Below are 12,010 nucleotides of genomic sequence, written 5' to 3' on the forward strand. Positions count from 1 at the left end.
AGCACAACTTTTTGAGACATACATGTTTCCCTGATGTTTTTGAAGTGAAAACTTCTTTAGAATAGGGAGTGATTTGAAAAAAATGAAACGCTGGTTCAGGCAACGAAGCGATAGATGGCGAGGCAACGGAGCCTGTGTACGGATAGGTAACGGAGCAACGGGCCGCTATGCAAGGGCCACGATTTTTATTGCTTGAATTTGGAAAAGTGTACTTTTTATCAGCTGTTCCACTCAGAGACCATACCGGTGACCTTTATTATATATGGCAATAATATTATAATAAATAAATCCTACAATTATCTTACTCTTGAAACTGTGCATTCCTCTCATTCTCTCGAAACTTAGATTTTTGAAGGTTTCACTTCTAACACGTGTGATCTGCACACATGTTTTTAGTATAGCAACCGTTTCATAGCTCCGTTTCCTGACCGATGCGTTTATTTTTTCTTAAAATAGCACAAGACATCGAATCAAAATATAGTAAAATAACAAAGATATATAAAAAACAATGTCGGCGGGTTTTGTGTTCTAAGAGAATGCGAGATGCGTGCTCACAACGGTCCGAGAACTTTTTGGCGAAACTTGAGAAGAGCGATAAGAAGAATTTGTAGAAGAAATGTTTTTATAGGAGCAAATCTCGCATTTTATAGTAAGATTTATAATGTACAAAGAAATATTATCAAATAGTATCACATTTCAAATACATTGGAACGCGCTCGCTTTTTTTCAAATGCAACGCTATTACACACATACATTCTCTTGGTAAATAAGTTCTTTTGGTAAAAAGTTCTTCAGGTAAATATGTTCCTTGATGTCTACAGATTAATATAAGTCCAATATCATTAAAATCTGTTATTTGGTTCCAAAGTTATACTAAATAATACGAGGGTCTGTAAATGTGCCGTTTCTGCCTCGAAGTCGCGCGGAGTTGTTGCTACCCAGTGTCGAAAGTCGTGCGGAGTGCAAAGGGTTATATTAAAATTTTTGTATGTTTATCGATTAATAATAAGCAAATAATGAGTATAAGTGGGGAAAAAGAGGGGTGGGTGATGAGCCTATGTTCTAACATTTAAATGCAAATAATAAAATATTCTTCTTCTGTATTACACATTAGTTCCATATCACATATCCCATTTTGTGATTTGATATTAACAATTTATTTCAAATGAAATACAAAACATATCAAAAGAAGAATAAATGCAAATACGATTGAAATTGTAAATATAGGCTTAGTAATATTCAATAAAAATAGTTTAATTCTCTTACGTTGGCGTATCAATAATTTAATCTTTAATGCTTATACTTGAAAGAGAGAGATTTAGATTTAGAAACTGTCGAGAACTGTAGGAAGAACGTAATGCACTTTAACGATATTCGAGAGAACTCCTTTACGGTGAAACAAGCAAAAGGGGGCGTAAACTTTTGACCTGTTATGCTTATCGAAGCATATCTGATACTGTCCACCACACACACACACACACTCACACACACATACATAGAAATACAAGTCCTCTGCTTCTAACCACTCGTACTCTTTGGCTTTTCATCGAACCAAACTCTCACACGCCCAGTTTCTGTTCGTTCTTCATCCTCCTCCTCCTTCTCTTCATCATCCTCCTACTATTCATCCTTCTTCTTTACATTCTCCACCTCTCTTCATTTCTCTTACAAAAAACGAAAGGAAATTTCGAGTCGATTCGAATAAAGTATCTTTTGTTCAAATAAAAATAATAATTATAATTAGTACACGTTGATACAATTGTAAAAAGGTTTAAGGAAATAAAATGGTAAATGATATGGTACATGTATGATACGTGTACGGTAAGTTACCAAAAATGTATGTTATGTAATTTTTTGTTGTATTTTTTGAAGTGAAAACTTCTTTAGAATATGGGGGATTTGAAAATCGTGAAACGGAAGAACGTGAAACCGATGAAACAAAAATAATTAATTAATTAATTAAATAAATTCAATATATAATTTAATTCTATATTATTTAATTCTATATATTAATTAAATAATTAATAAAATTTTATATATAAAAATTCAGTATAACAATATATATGATTGTCCCCTAATAATTTCGAAACTACTCAACTTATTTTAATGAAATTCATTTTATTTCACGTGATTTTTTTTAACTTAGAACATAGAACAATTTTTATCGCATTGTTTTGTTTTTTTTGTATTATTTTTTATTACTTATTTAAAGATTTTTATTTAGAGGTTATCTAGGCTCTGTAAGGTTCTTTCAATAGATGGCACTGTATTACAATTCAATTATTTCGATATATTCACGTCTCGAAGCTTGGTTTTCTTTGAAGGTTTCACTTCTACCGTGTGTGATCTGCACACATCTGTTTTTTTTTTTTTTAATCTACACCGTGATAAATTAACTTTTTGTATAAATATATCAAATATATGAATATTTCTATTTTGTTTCATTTATATATTGATTTATATTTTTTAATTAAAATGTTCTTGCAAAAATATGTTTATAAATATATTCCAAAATAAAATGTATTACTTTTGCATATTATTCCATATAGTAACAAATTAAATCCAATATATATATATATATATGCATAAAAATCTTCAAATAATGTAGTATTCAATGGGTTGTTAATTTATTGAAACGTATAAATAAACGAATACGCTTATTATCAAAAAGGTTTTGTATTATTCTTTTTATTTTTTTTTATTTCAAAATATCTTCCTTGATTATTCGAGAATATAAAAGTTTGTTACAATCAACGGGTGACTATCTTTTACCCGCATATACGTGCCTTCTCGATACGCTCTTAGAAATAATAATACCCCCAGAGAAAGAGAAAAAGAGAAGAGAGAGAGAGAGAGAGAGAGAGAGAGAGAGAGAGATGAAAGAGGCTTTCGATTTTTATCGAAGTGAAACGAAGGAAGAGGTTAGTCGTCTACCATGTGTTTGTGGTTAATCGTTTATCCGAAAATATTCGACTGAAAAAAAATCATCTCGATATTTATCGATACACGAGGTATAGTATAATGATTACGCGTAATCGATGTATACACTAACGGCAAAAAGTTTTGATTCATAACCTAAAAATTCTAAGAAATTGGGATATACATTTCTAAGAAGAAAAAATCAATTTTTTTTCGGATTAATCAATAAATTATACAACAAAAATTGAAAAACAACGTGTCTTACACATACGATTAGTACGTGGGTCGGCAACCTGTGGCTCGCGAGCCACATGCGGCTCTTTAGTTAAAAGAGTTTAGTAAAAAAAAAGGATTAGACACCGATGAATAAATAGATTAGTTTTTTCTTTTTATCAAAAAACTAACTTTATTTATATGAGTACTATTTATTGTTGACAAGAAAAAATTTGGTGGCTCTTTAAAAACTTCGAAATTTTGTAAATGGTAATTTTTGGCTCTTCCGACTCAAAAGGTTGTCGAACCCTGGATTAGTATAATTCTTTTTTTTTATCAACGAATAATTATTACAAATAAAAAAGTTCGTTCTTAATAATATCATCTCAAATTAAAAACTGTACAAACTATACACAAGATTATCATGAAATTAGAAAAAAAAATACAGGTAATTAATTCCTAACTTTTGACATATATTGTACGCAATAAAAAACTTAAAGAACGAATAAAATACAAATCTTGTTACGTAGAAAATTGTCACTTAAGTAAAATCAAATCCTTGATGTTCCTTTCATGATAAACTAATGATTCACACTACTACCAAAAAAAAAAACCAAAAAGTAGATGAAATATTCTTGTAAAACTAAACTGAAAAAAAAAGAAGGAATTTGAAAAAGAGACACGAGAACACAAGATAAGAAATAAGAGACAAGATAAGAAATAGATAAAAAGATTTAGGCTGGTTACCTGGTTAGTAATGGTAGTGGGAAGACGGAGGGGGGGGGCGGGGGAACCCAAATAGGTACGTATGACGAAGGTGGTCGGATCGAGAGCAGACAATTTAATTGTTCGAACTTAAACGGAGAGCAGCTGCCTTTTCTTCCGCCTAACAAGCCGGTAATAACCCTCTTCTAAGGGTTCTATCTTCTCATCATCTTCACCGATCTATCTTTTTCTCTTGCATAACGAGATAGAAAGAGAGAGAGAGAGAGAGAGAAAAGTTTGACCATGACGCCCATAACATCGATGTTACCTTGGATTTATAAACGAGGGCCTCTATCCGTGAAACAGCAGGTGCTTCCGTTCCGTTCGGACATCGAATAAAACGAGGCAAGGATGAAAAATAAACGCGAACACGAATGAGAGTGAAAGAGAGAGAGAGAGAGAAAGAGAGAGAGAGAGTGGTAGAGAGGGAGGAAGAGAGGGAGAAGGGAAATAGAATCATTCTCTTCCTCTCGTCCTAATTCCATCTTAATCAGGGGGCTCGGCCCACTTTTTTTTCATTTTTTTCCCTCCATTTTGTTTTAATACATTCGTCTTTTTCTTTTTTTTTTTTTTTTAAATCTATTCTCGTGCCAGGGGTTGGGCTCATTTCCGACAGAATGGAGCTCGTGCCACCGTGTTAAAATATCAACGTTTTATTTAACCTTAGTATTTCGTATTGTCTTATTGTTTTAATCAATCAATATTTTTATTACGAAGTTTTCAATTGATCAAAATCATTAAAAATAAATCATTAAGCAAGAAAATTGTATATTTATAATTATTAATAATATATAAGAGTAAAGAGTTAACTGTGTTGTTAATTTTTAGAGATAATTCGAGCGTCTTAAACCGGCCGATTTCCGCGCGCTCGAGTTAACTTGAACGGCCTACTATTTTATATTTCTATGATTTTTTACACTCAAATATAATAGAAAAATTGAAAATAAGAATGTGAAAGCAAAGAAAAAAAAATCGTTTTTTTCCGAAATAGTAATTCGAAAAGAAAGATTAAAAAGTCGACGTACGTGTAAACATTGCAATATTCGGTTCTTCTCTCTGCAATGTGGAACAAAATCCAAAATTAACTTAAAAATATTGATTATTTCTGTATTTTTTTGGCCGTTTTTTTTTTCAAAACTATGTTTTAATGCAAACAAAAAAAAATTAATTTTTTTGCAATTTTTTTTTTTTTTTTCAAAATCAATGCTGCTTAACTCTTTGCGGCATAGAATTTCAGATAATAAAATAGCCCTATGTTGTGTGATTACGTTTTAAATGAAACTAAATTGGTATATTTTTTTATTAATAAAGGTATTACATAATGTAATAATGTAAAAATATAAAAAAAAGAGTTAATAACCAATTGTTTTGCGTAAATAAGACGAAATATATAATCTTATGAGCATGTGTAGCTATTGCATTGTGAGACTAAAAATGTCCCACCGTGCATTACGATGTATCAAAAAAGGTGGGACACTTTTAATCCCTCTGTGCCCCAAGGAGTTAAGGGGTTAATTTCGAACAATTTTAATTTGAAAAATAATAAAATAAAAATCATCACTCTACTTTTTTTTTCTAAAGATAATTCTCATCCCAGTTTTGTTTTATTTTTCTAGTTAGTTCCGTGAACTGTACGGTTAAGTACAGTAAAAGCATAAAAATGTCTTCTTTAAACTAGGGATATCCATCTTTAGAGTAGTCTTACTCTATCATAGTAAAAAAGCAAGACTAGAAAGCACGAACTTGATAAAGGAAGAAACGAAGGGTGGCATGATCAAGAGAGAAAGAAAAAGAAAAAGGAAAAGAAAAAAGAAGAAAGAGAAATAGAACGATCGGTCGTCGGATAAGAGAGGAGAGCTTGTGACTAGGACGAATTCGCGTATAGAAGGTACAAAGGGTATCCCTTTGTGCTTCCTTTACTACTACTAGCCGGGGATTGCATTAAAACTTATTTTCTCCCGAAAAGAAAAAAGGGAAAAAAGTACGAAGGAAAAATAGAGGAAAAAAAGAAAGAAAAGTGGGATGAGGGGGAGGGGTGGTGAGAGTGGGAAAGAAATAGAACGAATGAAAAATAATCAGTCATAGAAAACGAAGTCGAGAGGGATCGGAAGAGTAAAAAAAAAAAAAAGAAAGAAGAGAGAGGTGGAAGGGAGAAAGTGTGGGTGGTGGTAGATCAGAGTAGGTTAGAAGCCCTAACAATTTGATATTCGATCGATAGCGTCGTGATATCGGTCATGGACGTTCTACCAGGAGAATCCTTATGCGTTGAAAAGTGATAAAGAGAAAGACAAATAAAGAGAGAGAGAGAGAGAGAGAGAGAGAGAGAGAGAGAGAAGAATAAAACTCATTTGCGTCTAGTTTATATCCTACGTTTGACGTGAAGTTGAATAGAACTAGCTAAACTTCTTGTTTTTTTCTTTTTTTTCTGTAGAAAACGTTTGAAAAATTGTGAAAAAAAAACATTCCAAAGTTTCTCTTTATTCTTCTTCTTCTTCTACTTCTATTCTACATTGTTCTTTTCTTTCGTACTCTATCGTGCTCTATTTAATACAGAACTGCTACAGGATATTTTAACTACCCTCTCTCTCCTTCTACCCTTAAGACCGTTCGAAAATCGACGAAAAGTCTCCCTCTCTCTCTCTCTCTCTCTCCCTCTCTCTCTCTCTCTCCCTCTCTCTCTTTCTCTCCCTCTCTCTCTCTCTTTTTTTCTGTTTCTCTTCAAGAGAGGAAAGGGTTCTTTTTTTTAGTTCTTTGATCTTCTGTGAAGCCTTTTTGTCGTTGAAATTAATGAAAATGAAGAGAAACGGGAAAATAAAGTGCAGTTTTTTGTATGATCTCTCTTTTGTTTCCTAGAGGGAACATGTGTGTGTGTGTTTTTTTTTCTGACTATGATATGGTGTATATGTGATGATAACACCTTTTTATTTTACTAATACAAAAATGTCATGCGACCATGAAATATTTTACTTTTATCCTAAGTATAAAATATAAAATAAATCTCGAACTATTACCAAGGTCGTGAAAAACGAAAGTAAATCTTTTTAAACGATACTATGAATAAAGCAATAGATAATGTTCTATGTTTTTTAAGAAATATAATATTTAGATTTGTTTTATTTAAATATTTAATATATGCATATGTATATATTAGTACATATTATATGAATTAATTGATATAATATAATAATAATAATAATAATAATAATAATAATAATAATAATAATAATAATAATAATAATAATATAAAATTTAATGAATAATAAATTAATTTGAATATTAAATTAATTTACTATTAAAATTATATTATAATATATATAAATTAATTAAATTATACTATATAATATTATTATAATATATAATACTAATTAAATTATATTAAAATAATAAAAATTATTATATTGTATTTATAATATAATATAATGATAATAATATATATAAAAATAAATGTATTTGACTGTAAAGATGTAAAAAGAAAGATAGCAAATTCTCACGTAATACATATACATATATACATATATAAATATATATAATGAGATACTGAAAATCGTTTTCTGAGGGCACAGCATTAATAGTACTTATCTTTCGCACGGTACACCACGTTACACCACGTGGTAATTATCGTCCAATCTTGGTCGAAGGACCACCAGTCTTTCACGATATAATTCTTTCGAGTTTGCTACTTTAAACCGTGCATCTTCAATCTTATTTCTTTCTCTTTTTTCTTTTTCTCTTATCTTTCTTTGGAAAGGCGCGTATACCGTAAAGGATTTAAATTTAATTTAGCGCTTTCACGTTTCGTCACGATAACGAGCACTGCCGATTATAATAATTATCTTTTAAGAAAAAAGTTATATATGTGTGTGTGATATACATGTATGTGCATTTTGAAAAGTTGATATTCCATGCGAAAGAAGTCATAAAATTCGTAATTTCGATTAACCCGTCAAATTTTCTTTTCCTGACTCATCCTTCCTTGATTCCTTTTTTATCCCCTTTTTTCAATTTTCCTCTTTTTCATTTTATAGATGCAACACGTACACAATAGTTTTACAATATCTTCGATTGATGACCGTGAAAAATCGATACCCCGTTGTTACGTATGTTTTCCATTCAGAAAAGTAACCTTGAAAACTATTCATCCAACACAGTTTTACGTAAATTTATGAAAGCCATCAATTTATTAAGAAAAATAAAAGGAAAAAAAAGGGGTTTCTCTTTTTCTCTTTTTTCATTTGATCAATGCCAACCAGGAAAGGAGAAGATGAAACGAAAAAGAGTAAAAAGGAAAAATAACGTATGTTGTAAGTCGATGATACAAAAGAAGAAAAATAAGAGGAAGAAAATCAACTCGATTCGAAATTGTTAACAAAAGAGTTTTTCCAATGTTCATCCGGTTAAACGGAATTTCAAGGATATTTCACGAAGTCCCAGGTAAATAAGATACGTTGGAGGTCTAGAATTACGTGCTTGCTCTATCCTAACTTTACAAGGGTTTCTATTGACAATTGAGATTATTTTATTCTTTGACTTGACCACCATGGGAGAACAAAAAAAAAGGCGTAATAGCAAAACACTATTACGAATTCTTCCACTTGAAGAATGGAAATTCCTGTAGAAAAACTTTGACCAAAAAAAATGAGAAAAAAAATTGAAAAAAAAAATGAAACGAAAGACAATATTTACGATTGGGAGACCATAAAAAGTATAATTTATTTATTCTATAATAGATAAATATTTGTCATGGTAGAGAAAAGGCGAATGGCAAAAAAGCAAAGATTGGAAAAGTGAAAAGGAAAAAAAAGTTGAAAAGGTTAGGGGTATCGGAGTTTACCTGGTTAACCCCCATCGAACCAACTCAACTGATCGTTTTCAAAGTTGAAACTTCGCGTAAAGCAATAACAAGAGGTAAAGATGAAAGTACCCCTTTAAGTGGCAGACCTAATAGGGTATTTGTTGCTTGTTTAGGACCATAGCATCGTGTTCATATCCGGGAGAAAAAAGGAAACCACTGACCTTGCTTGTAGAATGATGTTCAAGGAAAACGTTTCAACCTTTTACGAGGATCGTTTGAACAAGTTTGTGACTTTTACTAATCGTTGACCTTCGAGTATTCAATCCCTTTTTTTATTCCTGATCACGCAGTCTAAAGTTTAATCTTGTATATTTTTGAAGGGATGAAAAATTGAAAAAAATAATTCTAACAATAACTGTGTTTCGTAGATTACAACATATTTTAAAATAACAATATAAAAAAAGAAATAAGAGATTATAAAATAAATTGAAAGAAGGATAAACGTTGTAAGTAAACTTGGTTGAAATCCGATAACCCAAGCTTTCGTCACGGATTTGGTAGAAAACAAAAAATAATATAAAAAAAAAAGAATTAGACGAATAGAAGAGTAGGTCGTAGACGATTGACACGTTTTTTTTTGTCTTTTTTTCTTTCTAAGGAAAGATCGGTAGGAAAGAGTGACGTTTCTTGGTTGAGAAGATAAGATCGAGATGAAAAAAGGAGGAAGGTGTAAAGACGTGGGATAAGATCGTAGAAAGCCGGCAGATGTCAAGGATGTCCTTGACAGAAGGAATAAGGAAGAATCCGAAGGAAAGGAAAATAGGAAGGAAGAAGAGTAGTAGTGTGTTTCGATGATGACTTACGCTAACACGAATGAATGTGGACTGCTGACAAACCTAGGAAGGTTGTGAACTGTCACTTCACAGGATTCGGACGACACGAAAAAGAAAGAAAGAAATGAAAGAATGAAAGAAAGAAAGCGTCGAAAGCTCTTCAGAAAAAGCTTCGTCGCGATGAACTTTTTTCGTTAAATCTTGCGCCTATTTACCTCTTTTTTTTTGTCAAATAAATATTCGTCATCCACCTTCAAAGTGGATTATACGAATAATATAATAATAATTAAAATGTATTATAAATTAACTTAGAAATAATTTAGTAATAAAAGAATTTATGAAAGAAATTACAATTTTTCCTAAAATAAAAATAATAATAATAGGTAATATTGTTTAACCTTTTGACTGTTAAAGGCGTATATATATATGCTCTCACAAATCCATCAATATACACGAAAGGCGTAAATATACGCCCTCTGTATTTTTTTACTATAACACCTTTATTGCTGTATTACCAATTAATTTAACATGGAATTTATTGTGACATGTAACATAGCAACTAAATATTGGCAATTATTTCAATGTCGTTTAGTTAATTGCTTTTATATTTGAAATTCGTCTATTTTAATTTTATTATTTTTATAATTAGGTTTAAAATTATTCAAATGTTCTGTTAAAGTTATTATACTCTGTGTTACATTATAGATTTTGTATTTTTTTCTTTAATATTTAAATTACCGAGTAATAAAAGAAGAATATATGAAAGAAATTACAATTTCTCCTAAAATAAAAATAATAATAATAGTTAATATTGTTTAACTAACGATAGGGAAATATCAAGTATCCGAATGAGAATAGACTATTCTATGAAGAAAATAGAAAAGCGACAGTAAAGTACTCACGCGTTTATCTTTTTAATGCATTGTCATTCTGAATCAGCGTGTATTTCAGAGTAGACAGTTTTATGGGATTTTCGAGTAACTTGCACTGTGGAAGGTATCATATGCACGAATATAGATATATATATACATATATGCATATATTTCGTAGGTTGATGGTTTCTTTTGGTTAGAGGAATAAATCATTTCGAGACACGACGGGCACAACGGATAACAATGTATATAGTACTATAAGCTATACTTATTCACGACTCTCTTTATACTAACGTTCTCTCGCTGTTCGTGCCTCGCATAAGTTCCTCGAAGATTATAGATTATGGAACATTACGTTCTCGATAAAAGTTTCACTCTCACGCGTTGAAATACGAGCTCTAACAAAAATGAGGCCATCTAAATCTTCAACCTTTTTTGACGTTAATCCACCTGTTCGAAAAAGTGACGGCGAATTAACACACATCTGTACACACAAATACAAATACAAATATTATACTCGTATAGTAATACCCTGTACGATCAAGAAAAGCAACAAAATAAAGTATAATACTTTCTTTTATCCAAATTCAGTCGGTTGATGCAATTAATGAACACGCGATAACAGAGGTCAGGAAGACAACCAAAGACTGTGTATAGAAATAATCTGTGATATTTAAAAAAAAAAATAATAAAAAAAAAAGTCGTAAAATATCGATCTGAACGAGTAGAATCGGTATAAGAATTCTTTTTTATTTTTTTCATCTTACATAGAAGAAAAAGAGTGAGAGAATGAGAGAGAGAGAAAGAGAGAGAGAGAGAGAGAGAGAGAAAAGAGAAGAGAGATTTATTCCAAGAGAAACGATAAGGATTCTTCAGGTTTTCTCTTCTTCTTCTTCTTTGCTCACACAGGTACATCATCATCGTATCTCTCTCTCTCTCTCTCTCTTTCTCTCTTAGACTCTCGTGTCTTCGAGCCGGTCTTTTCTCTCAAGTGGGCCAATGTGGACGAGGCTTTGTGATGGCATAACGAGCGTGGAGAGAGCCTCTCCCATGCCCCCCCTGTGTAATCTGGTCTTCGGGTAATTGTACGTTATACGTCCGGGGAAGCTAGCGAGAGTTTGCGAAAAATCGTGGGCTCTCTCTCTCTCTCTCTCTCTCTATCGTGGATGCTGTACCTTTGCAAGGAGTGGTGGAACAACAAGAACAAGAAAAAAAAACAAAAAGAAGAAGGAGGAAAGAAAAGGAGTAGGAGAAAAGAAGGAAGGTAGGAAAAGGAAAAGGGAGGGGGTAGAGTGTGTGAGAATGCTATCAGCAGAGTCTTCTCGGGGCCGTGGACCACACCGCGAGACCACCGTGCGTGCCTTCGGCCCTTCTTCGCCGATACATCCGCGATCAAACATCGAGGAACGAACCGAACAAGTAAAAATGCTTTTCTTCTTGCTTATTTCTGATCGATTTTCCTTCAACTTTTACACCCTCACACCCTAACTAAACTAAACTAAACAAATAGATTCGTTTTGATTTTTTTTTCTTTCTCATGTCAGTCAAAGGTAGAAAATAGTTGTTAAAATACATAAAACCATTTATATGTATCATTCGAATGGTTTTTTTTTTAT

The 12,010-nt window shown here is 31.7% G+C and overlaps 1 long non-coding RNA gene across 6 annotated transcripts; it reads left to right on the forward strand.

Annotated features, from left to right (window-relative positions):
* The first annotated feature begins 6,031 nt into the window (after positions 1 to 6,031).
* LOC107067758 (uncharacterized) lies at positions 6,032 to 10,161 on the forward strand. Of its 6 annotated transcripts, none has more exons than XR_016178664.1 (5): positions 6,032 to 6,928; positions 7,923 to 7,994; positions 8,148 to 8,802; positions 8,863 to 8,972; positions 9,348 to 10,161. It is a non-coding gene; the product is annotated as an uncharacterized LOC107067758 (long non-coding RNA). The 6 variants fall into 6 exon arrangements; XR_001475917.2 differs by having other exon boundaries at positions 6,033 to 6,928; positions 7,923 to 8,328; positions 8,645 to 8,802; XR_001475916.2 differs by having other exon boundaries at positions 6,033 to 6,928; positions 7,923 to 8,328; positions 8,625 to 8,802; positions 9,348 to 10,160.
* Positions 10,162 to 12,010: the final 1,849 nt, after the last annotated feature.

This window comes from Polistes dominula, unplaced genomic scaffold (assembly GCF_049000335.1).
Source record: "Polistes dominula isolate Pdom_NZ unplaced genomic scaffold, Pdom_raw_medaka contig_373, whole genome shotgun sequence".
NCBI lineage: Eukaryota > Metazoa > Arthropoda > Insecta > Hymenoptera > Vespidae > Polistes > Polistes dominula.